This window comes from Zingiber officinale, chromosome 11A (assembly GCF_018446385.1).
Source record: "Zingiber officinale cultivar Zhangliang chromosome 11A, Zo_v1.1, whole genome shotgun sequence".
Lineage (NCBI taxonomy): Eukaryota > Viridiplantae > Streptophyta > Magnoliopsida > Zingiberales > Zingiberaceae > Zingiber > Zingiber officinale.
The window spans coordinates 85,714,732-85,725,596 of record NC_056006.1 but is presented as its reverse complement, the minus strand read 5'-3'; positions in this window follow the sequence as shown (position 1 = coordinate 85,725,596).

Genomic DNA, 10,865 nt, shown 5'->3' with positions numbered 1-10,865 from the left:
TATTTCAAAATTATTTGAAAAATCTTTTCAAAATCATTTTAAAAAAAATCTTTTAAAACTTTATTTCAAAATTATTTGAAAAATCTTTTCAAAATCATGTTAAAAAATCTTTTAAAACTTTATTTCAAAATTATTTGAAAAATATTTTCAAAATCATTTTAAAAATCTTTTAAAACTTTATTTTAAAATTATTTGAAAAATATTTTCAAAATCATTTTAAAAATCTTTTAAAACTTTATTTTAAAATTATTTGAAAAATCTTTTCAAAATCATTTTAAAAATCTTTTAAAACTTTATTTCAAAATTATTTGAAAAATCTTTTCAAAATCATTTTAAAAAATCTTTTAAAACTTTATTTCAAAATTATTTGAAAAATCTTTTCAAAATCATTTTAAAAAATCTTTTAAAACTTTATTTCAAAATCCTTTGAAAATATTTGAAAAACTTATTTCAAAATCCTTTGAAAAATATTTGATAAACTTATTTCAAGATCCTTTGAAAATATTTGAAAAACTTATTTCAAAATCCTTTGGAAAATATTTGAAAAACTTATTTCAAAATCCTTTGAAAAATATTTGCAAAACAAATTTCAAAACCCTTTAAAAATATTTTTTTCAAAATCCTTTGAAAAATATTTGAAAAACTTATTTTAAAATCCTTTGAAAAATACTTGAAAAACTTATTTCAAAATCCTTTGAAAATATTTGAAAAACGTATTTCAAAATCCTTTGAAAAATACTTGAAAAACTTATTTCAAAATCCTTTGAAAATATTTGAAAAACTTATTTCAAAATCCTTTGAAAAATACTTGACAAACTTATTTCAAGATCCTTTGAAAAATATTTGGAAAACTAACTTGAAAATCTTGCTCCCCTAAATTTACTAGACTATGGAATTAGCCCTGAAGGAAATGGAGATTTGAAGTTTGAGCATGCTCATACTTTAGGGCTCTGATACCTGAACAAAACAATCCGGATAACTTGAAATATATTTAACCTCATGCTTGGACTTAAGGACCGACTGAATAAATAACCTAAATTAAATTTTTAGCTACTCTCTCTCTTCAACTTAAAAAATTAACATGTTTTTTTAATTAAGCTAAGTCACGTTTCACTTAAGCTAAATTTTCAAAGTTCAATGTTTGCAAAAGGCTTAGCTAAGTGATTCATAGAGCAACTTTCAAATTTTTTTTTTTCAAACTTAGCCAACATTGAAACCTAACATTATATTTTATTGCTAAGATATTTTCTAGGTTACTTTTCAGATAATTTTTCAAAATTTTAACTTAGTGCTTTCAAAATTTTAGGTGAAAAGTCATTTTTCAACTTAGCACTTATCCTGTTTTGTAGTCTAAGTTATTTTTCAAAAAGAAAAATTGAAACTGGCTTATTTTTTTGATAAAGGCAAAGGGGGAGAATAAGAAAATTCAAAAGTAAACTTTAAAAAGTAAAAAGTGAAACCCTGTATTAAGGGGGAGCTTCACAAAAGTTTAAGTGTTGGCTTGAAAAATTGAAACTGGCTTATTTTTTTTTGATAAAGGCAAAGGGGGATAATAAGAAAATTCAAAAGTAAACTTTAAAAAGTAAAAAGTGAAACCCTGTATTAAGGGGGAGCTTCACAAAAGTTTAAGTGTTAGCTTAAGTTAGGCGGTGATTTGATTTTATATACTTAAACTTGCTCACTTAAAACCTTTTTATGCATTTGTTTTTACTTAACTTTGAATTTGGGTTGCCATAATCAAAAAGGGGGAGATTGTTGGTGCGGGAAGCATCTAACGATCGAACCTGAGTTTTGATAATGGCAAAGGATTCAAAGTTAAGGTGTGTTGTGATCTAACATGTTGAATGAGTATTTCAGGAAAAGTCCTAACTGCGGTTAGGCAGGTGAAAAACCCTAGGGGGTGGTAACCCTAGGTCCTAGGGGGTAGTAACCCTAGGTGGAGAAAAGTCCTAGCTGCGGTTAGGCAAAGGGAAAAACCCTAGGGGGTGGTAACCCTAGGTCATAGGGGCTGGTAACCCTATGCGGAAAGTCTTGGCAGGTCGATGGCTTCAGGCAAAAGTCCTAGGGGGTGGTAACCCTAGGTGGACAGTCCTGGTGTCGCGAACTAGGTGAAAGACTGGACTAGCCGGGAAGCGGATGTCCAGCAGAAAGTCCGGAAGCGTCGAGTGCTGAGCAAAAGTCCAGTCGATCTGGAGGATCGCACTGGCAACAGGTAAATCTCCTGAGAGGAGTAGGTGAGGACGCGCTCCCCGTAGAGGGAACAGTAGGCGTCGGGTCGACCTAGGGTTTCCGGTCAGAAATCCGAAGTCAGACCCGGACAGTCCCGAGACTGTCATAATTTCATATTCATACTATTATTTTGTGTTAACTTTGTGTTGCAGGTATTTTTGGATTAACATACTTGCATGTACCAAAAACACAAAGAAGAACTCGGATGAACAGTGTCCGAGGCGCCTCCATGAGGCTTGGAGGCGCCTCGGGTGCAAAACCTAAAGCTGGCTGCGAAGTGGAGCTGGAGGCGCCTTCATAGGGATTGAAGGCGCCTTGGACCATTGAAGGCGCCTTGGAGCTTGATGAAGGCGCCTTCAGGTTGGGATAAGCAACAGTCAGCGGAGGTTATCACAGCGCAGGAACAGGGATAAGTTTTGGGGTTCAAGGCGCCTTGACTGGCACTGGAGGCGCCTTGAACGCCCAATAAAAGGACATCTCGACCAGCAGCTTGGATAATTGTCTTCCAAGTGAACTGTCTGCTACAGGCTGCCTACGAGACGATCCCGAAGTGCTGTAACGACACCCCGACAACCTGGAGCTTCAGATTTAGTCTCTTGTTGTCGGTATAATCTTTTTTGAATTGTAATTAGTTTGTAATAGTTTTTACGAGCTTATAGTTGTTGCCCACCGGAAGCGATCAAGGATCGCGGGCCTTCGAGTAGGAGTCGCCTTAGGCTCCGAACGAAGTAAAATCGACTTGTGTCTTTGTGTTGTTTGTTTTTATTCCGCTGCGTTTTAATTACTCGAGTGTTTTACAAATCGAACGATTTAGCCACGAGCGCTATTCACCCCCTCTAGCGCATCTCGATCCAACATAGTGCTCGTGACTTTCACATTCATTTTTTGAAAAATAAAGTAAACACAGCAGAATAGTAAGAAAGAAAACCAAGCTAATACCTTTGGTTTACTTGGTTCAGAGTCTATGATGACTCTTACTCCAAGGCTCACACTCGTTGAGTGTTTACTTTGGGCAATTTACTATTAGTTCAGAGAATTACAAAAACAAGTACAATTACAATGGTGTAGATTACATGCAATAAATGAAAAATTATACCGACAACTTAAAGGGTTGGAGATGCAAGCTTTTGGTCGTTGGGACAACGTTATGACTTTTTGGACTTGTCTTTGGAGTAGCACACAAGAGCAAAAGATGTTTGAATTTGTTGTATCAAAGTGCTACTCGAAGCCTCCTTTTATAGATGAGTTGAACCTGATCCAGATCCATTGATCTCGAGATCAAGTTTCACAACCTGACTTTTATCGATCGACCGATCCCCCTGATCGTTCGATCAATCCTTTTATATCGGTCTGGCTTTCCATCCATATACTACCGCTTCGAATGAGATCTTTGCTTGGTCGACTGATCACACCGTTCGATTGACTGATCCCGTTACCCTCATTGGTTTATCTGGTCCAATTAACTCGTTGTTTATCCACCATTCAATCGACTGAACCACCCTGTTTAGTCGATCGATCTCTCGGTCAACACCTCATCATGAGCTGAAGTCTGATCATTTTGCTTGGGGGTTTGGTCGACCGATCCTAATGTTTGGTTGACCGAACAAGGCAAAATCTGACCCTATAAAATAGAGTTAGAATAATAAACAAATAGTATATATAAAAAGTGACTTTGATAGCTTTCGAACTGTCCAATCCTAACTTTGAGTTTCATTGAAACTCTAGGTCGGACCGACACCTACTGTTCCCTCTTCGGGGAATTCGTCCTCACCTATTTCTCTCAGGAGAGTTTATCTTTTGCTAGATTGGGCATCCAGACCAACTAAACTTTTGCTCAATGTCCAAGACTTTAGGACTTCATGCTGGGCGTTCGCTCCATGACTCGTCCAGTCTTCCACCTGGTGTTTTCCCCCCCATGATTTTCACCTAGAGTTCTTAACTCTAGGATTTTGCCCAAAGTCCTCGATCCTCAAGACTTTGTCCTGTCTCTCAGACCATGACTTTGTTACCTAACCGCAACTAGGACTTTCCACCTGCCTAGCCTCAACTAGGACTTTTCCTTTGTCTAAGATCACTTAGAACTTTCCTATAAACTTAGTCACACTTGTTATATCACAAGATAACTTAACTTTGAACCCCTTTGCCATAATCAAAATATAGGTTCGATCGTCTAGTGCTCCCTACACCAACATGCCTCACTCGAGCTCAAAGAAATGGGAATAGTGTGCTTCAGAAATAATAAAAAGCTAAAGGTATTCGGGTCAGGTAACATAGTATTAAATTCAAAGTTATTCATTAAGAAAGTTTTATTTATAGAAAGCCTAAGTTTCAATTTGCTTAGCATAAATCAACTCTATGACATTGGATATAAAGTAGAATTGTTATAAACAAATGTATTGTTAAATCTACTAAATAACCTAAGTTGGCATTGCTAGAAACTAGAAAAAATAATATTTATACCATAAGCTAACCTTCTTCCTCACATACATGTTTTATCTCACAACCAGACAAAACTAGGTTGTGACATAGAAGACTAGCTCATACTCATGCTAAACGCTTGTTAAAAATAAGTCGAAATGACCTTGTTAAAGGTTTACCAATCTTAACCAAATCTGACAACTTAAATTATGATACATGTAAGAAGGGTAAACAAGTAAGATCAACTCGTAAATCAACCAACTCAAATTAAACAACTCACATCTTAGAAACAATTTATATGGATTAATTTAAGAGTAACAAAATTAAATCATTAAATGGAAGTCAATATTGTCTAGTAAATATTGATGAATTTTTAAAGTTTACTTGGACATACTTTCTAAAACACAAAGATGAAACCTTATACAAACTAATTCAATTTATTAAATAAATAGAAAATGAAACAACTATTAAAATTAAGAAAAATAGAAGTGACCATGGAGGAGAATTTGACAATCATATGTGTAAAAAATTCTATCTAGAAAATGATTACAAACATGAATGTTGATGTCCTAGGACTCCACAACAAAATGACATAATTGAAACAAAGAACCGAACTCTAATAGAAGCAGCTAGGATAATGTTAAATGAGTTTAATTTATTAAGTTATTTATGGACAGAACTACGTTCAAAATTGAATTCATATTAATAAAACTATATAAAAGACACCCAATGGAGTATTCTTTAATAAGACACCCTCAATTAAATATTTCAAAAAAATTGGTGCAAAAGCCTATATCTTAAGCCCTAGAGATAGCCTACCAAAATTTACAAGTAAGATTGATGAAGGAAGATATGTAGGGTATGCAACAAATAGTAGAGAATATATAATTTATAATAAGAAAACTCTTAAAATTAAAGAAACCATAAATGTAACCTTTAATCAAGAAAATTCAACCAAAACAGACCACTATATTCAATTAGAAAGTAATAAAGTAGTTAACAATAACTTAAGAAAAATTAGACATGAGTCAAACGATGATCAACCTCAAACTCAAGTTAAAGGTCAAACTATAAGGACGTCTAGAACCAACACTAATCATCTAGTTGAACAGATTATAGGAGATCCAACCTTAGGAGTTTGAACCAGATTTACCTACCGAAATCTGAGTTAGATAGCTTTAATATCCAAAATAGAACCAAAGAATATAGATGAATCCCTACTTGACCCAGATTGGATCATAACTATGAAAGAAGGGTTAGCCCAATTTAATCGAAACCAAGTTTGGGACTTAGTACTCAAACTAAGTGATAAAGCTGTTGTAGGAACATGATGGGCATTTAGAAACAAGCTAAATGAGAAATTACCAGAAATAAAGTTCGCCTTATAGCTCAAGGGTTTAGTTAAGTAGTATGATTGGGCTACGATGAGACATATGTCCCAGTAGCTAAACTTGAGTCAATTAGGATGTTATTAGCCTTTTCTACTCATAAAAGGTTTAAACTATTTCAAATGGATATAAAATCAACATTCTTAAATGGTTTTATTAAAGAAGAAGTGTATACATCCCAACCACTAGGATTTGAAAAATCTAGATAACCCTAACCATATACTAAAACTTAAAAAGATATTTTATGGACTAAAATAACTACCTAGAGCCTAGTATGAAAGATTGTCTACTTAATTTCTAAGGGATTTAGATAAGGTAAAGTTGATCCAATTCTATTTATCAAAAGTCATGCTAAGGACATTTTTATTGCTCAAGTCTATATTGACGATATTATTTTTGGGTCAACTAACATTTCATTTATAAAGGATTTTAAGTCCACTATAGAAAGTGAATTTAAAATGAATCTAGTAGGCAAACTTAACTATTTTCTAGGATTACAAGTGAAATAAACTAAGGAAGATATTTATGTTTATTAGACCAAGTATGCTAATGAATTAATTAAAAGGTTTGGGATGGAAAATTCTAAAGACTTAGCAATCCCAATGGTCTTAAATGTCAAATTGTATAATGACCCAAGTGAAAAGAGGGTAGATGCCAAATACTATAGAAGTATTATTAGTGGACTTTTGTACCTAACTACTAGTTGACCGAATATACTTTTCTCAATAGGTATGTTTGATTTTAATCTTGTGCTAAAGAGTCAGATTTAGCAGTAGCTAAAAGAATTTTAAGGTATCTAAAAGAACTCAAAATGTCGAACTATGGTATCCACGAACAAGCAACTTTGAGTTAGTAGGATTCACTACTTCAGACTATACTGGATGTAAGTTAGACAAAAAAAACATGAGTGAAAGTTATCAATTTCTAGGTTAATCATTAATTAGTTAGAGTAGTAGAAAATAACACTATGTGACCTTATCCACCATTGAAACAGAGTATGTTGTTATGGTTGGATGTGTAGCTCAATTGTTATGGATGATGAATACACTTAGAGATTATAAACTTAATTATAACAAGGTTCAAGTTATGATTGATAATATTAGCTCCATTAATCTAACAAAAAAATCATGTACATCATTCCAGAATCAAACACATAGAAGTTCAACATCATTTTGTTCGAGAACACATATCAAATGATGACATTGAACTTAAATATATTGAATCCAAATCTAACATAGCAGACATCTTCACAAAAGTCTTAGTAGAAGTCGAGTTTAGTACACTTAGAAGAAGACTTGGATTATGCAAGATAGACTAGCTTTCTTCCTAGACTTTGATCTATTATTACTAGGCTTATTTATAGTTGGTTAACTCTTTTTTTTTATCTTCTTATCTTGACTTGCGGTTTATTTTAGACTTATTTTATAATTTGTATGTTTTGTTTACAATTGAGTTATCCTATTACAATTTAATTATCTTGTTTATCTGCTTGATTTATTTATTTAATTACACTTGACTATATGCCTTGATTTATTTTTATCTCTTCTTTCCAAATTAAACCATTTTGATGTATGAAAAAGGGGGGGAGGGATAAAAATAGGGGTTAAAGTCAATTTTTAAAATTAAGAGAGGTTAAAACAAAGGTTAAAGTTAATTTTAAATTTACAAGAGATAAAAATTTAACTGCCCAATTTAAACACCCGGGGAGCAATAGTTAAGGGAGAGTTATTTTTTAAATGAATATATTCATGTATAACTGCATTACTTATATTCTTATCATACACTGACTATAAATGCCCTTAGTTTTTTTATTATTGTTTACTAACTTTAATTTAGTTTTCATACAATCAAAAAGGAGAGATTGTTGGTGCTAGGAGCACAACATTTAACACATAGTTTTGATGTATAACTAAAGTTAATGTTAGGTTAGTTGCAATCTAGCAATTTGTGTTAAGTGTGCAAGTACAAATTACTTGACATGTGGTGAAGTCCTGATCATGAGTCAGACAATTATTAAGTCCTAGTGGAACTAGGCAATTGAAGACCTGATTAGGAGTTAGACATGGTCTAAGTCTTGGTTTGAATCAAACAATAAAGTCCTAACTAGATGCTAGGTGAATCAAGTCGAAATAGAGTCGGCTGGGAGCTAAAAACTTGGCAGACAAAGTCCAAGTGAAATAAGCTGGGAGCTAAAGCTTGGTAGATAAATCTAAGTGGAGTAAGCAGAGGGCTAAAGGTTGGCGGACAAGACCAAGTGGAGTAAGCTGGGAGTTGAAGCCTAGCAAACAAGTCCAAGTAGAATCAGCTAGAACGCCTGGAAGCTTTAGCTTGACAACTCAATCTAGATGAGTCAACTGGGGTTGCACATCTAAACCTAACGTAAGTGAGAATAACTTTACACTTTTTATCCTATTCATTACGTGTAACTACTGTAGGGAAGCAAGGTTCGATGGTTCCAGGTGGTCGGAGGGAGTTGGGTGCGATTGCTAATGATACCTCTTGACAAGAAAATTTGAAGGGTCCAAGTGACTTTATCAGGTTGGGGTGATTGAAGGAAATGAGTGACCGGAGTAACTTTTAGGCGACATGGCATTATGTGCAACCCGAGCGAGTTGGGTCAAGATCAGGGTTAACCTCTCTCCTAGCGACTGGAGGGAGTCCCATCGGCCGGGAAGTTTTGTTAATGTTATCTAATAGATAACAATTGCAACTACGCCAGCACCTCCCAAGCGATCGGGGAGTCTCCAGGATAACTTCGAATCATGGCAACTCAAGTCAGGCCTCAGCTAGTTAGATGCACTAAACTATCCAAACTTGCTCAAAAATGTCATCCTCTTCTACTAGCTTATCATGTTCACTTTGTTACAAGTTGTCAAGCATTGAATAACAACCACTCTATGCTCCTCATCCTAGAGTCCATCTCACCAAGCCTCTAATCCCTCAATTCCATGTCAACCTTCACTCCTTGCATTTGATTTCATCTCATTATGGTAATCGAGAGTTGACTACATCATACCTACAAGCTTACTTCAAGTCATCTTTTGCCTCAAATCTGAGCTCACCTTGTTACAAGTCATTAAGCCAACAAACCAACTTTGTCAAGTCACCACATCTATGAGCTCCATGTGCACTATGTCAAGTCCCTACTGTTAGAGTGTATACTAAAAGCCTAGCTTTTGGTATAAACATTTATCTAGAAATAAGAATCACATTGGTCAAATGTCTACATTTTTTGATAAATGTAGTTGTTCAATTAATTTATATTGTAGATAACATGGTGTGTGGTGTCACACATAGAGGATCATGTTATCAGTACCTTATAAATTATAAACAGTAGCTCACGACCATAATGGAAAGGAACAAACCATTGGAAGGTCGTAGTGTAATTAGGTATTAGTTTATCTTAACTATATAATTACACTAGTACACTTAGAGTGTATTGAGTAGGACCATTTGAGGTCGTTTCTTTTATACTGATTTTATAAAGAAACAAAGACCTCGGTTATTATGGAAGTGTGTGCTCTTAATCCTAATATAATAACAAGCACATATATTTGATATTTATTTCTTTAATTTATCAATGGATGAGATTTAGTTCGATGAATCAATAAGCCCGATAAGTTGGGAAATGGTATCACTTATAGTGTGTGTTGTTGATTATAGAAGGAAACTGTGTCCTAGAGATACTAGGTTGATAATGTCCTCAAGAGGAGCTCATAAGGATTGTCATGTTAAACCCTGCAGGTGGACCTAGTCCGACATGATGATAAGGTTGAGTGGTACTACTCTTGGACTAAGATATTAATTAAATGAGTTGTCAGTAACTCACTTAATTAGTGGACATTCGATATCTTAAACACAGGGAGACTAACACACTCATGATAAGAAGGAGCCCAAAAATGTAATTTGGGATTGGTGCGGTAGTTCAATAATAGTTCTTTAGTGGAATGAATTATTATTGATGAAATTAAGTTGTGTGTTCGGGGCGAACACGGGATGCTTAATTTCATCGGGAGACCAAAACCAATTCCTCCTCTCGGTCCATATCGTAGCCTCTAGTATATAGAGATTTATACCCACCGCATACCCACCTTCTTACCCATCCAATGGGGCCGGCCAAGCTAGCTTGGAACCCAAGCTAGGGCCGACCAAGACCAAGTGGATGAGCCATGTAGGTGGCCGGCCAAAGCTTGAGTCCCAAGCTTAGGTGGCCGGCCACTAGAATATTAAAAAGGATTTTTATTAAAATTATTTCTTATGTGGATATCATGGTTTTAAAAGAGAGTTTAAAAATTAAAAATTTCCTTTTATAGCTTTCTACAAAAGATTAAGAGAAGAGATTAATCTCTTTCCTTATTTGTAGTTTAAAAGGATGGTTTTAATTTTTTGGTAAAAACTTTCCTTATTTGTAAATCATCTACATGTTTAAAAGAGAGTTTAAAATTTGAAATCTTTCCTTATTTGTTGATTAAAGGAGGATTTTAAATTTTAAGAAAACTTTCCTTTTTAACCATGTTCATGATTTAAAAGAAAGTTTAAAAATTAATAATTCTCTTTTATTAGTTTCTACAAAAAGATTAAGAAAAGATTTGATATCTTTCCTTATTTGTAGATTAAGAGAGATTTTAATTTTTTAGAGATAACTTTCTTTTTATCCACATGTTTAAAAGAAAGATTTTAATTTATTAAATTTCCTTTTTATTAACCACCATGAAGGGAAAAATTATTTGAGAAATTTTTATAAATTTCCGAAAGCAAATTAGGAAGTTTTAATTCTTGTGTGAATTAAAATTTCCTTGATTAAAGGGATTAAGGTTGCCGGCCATTACA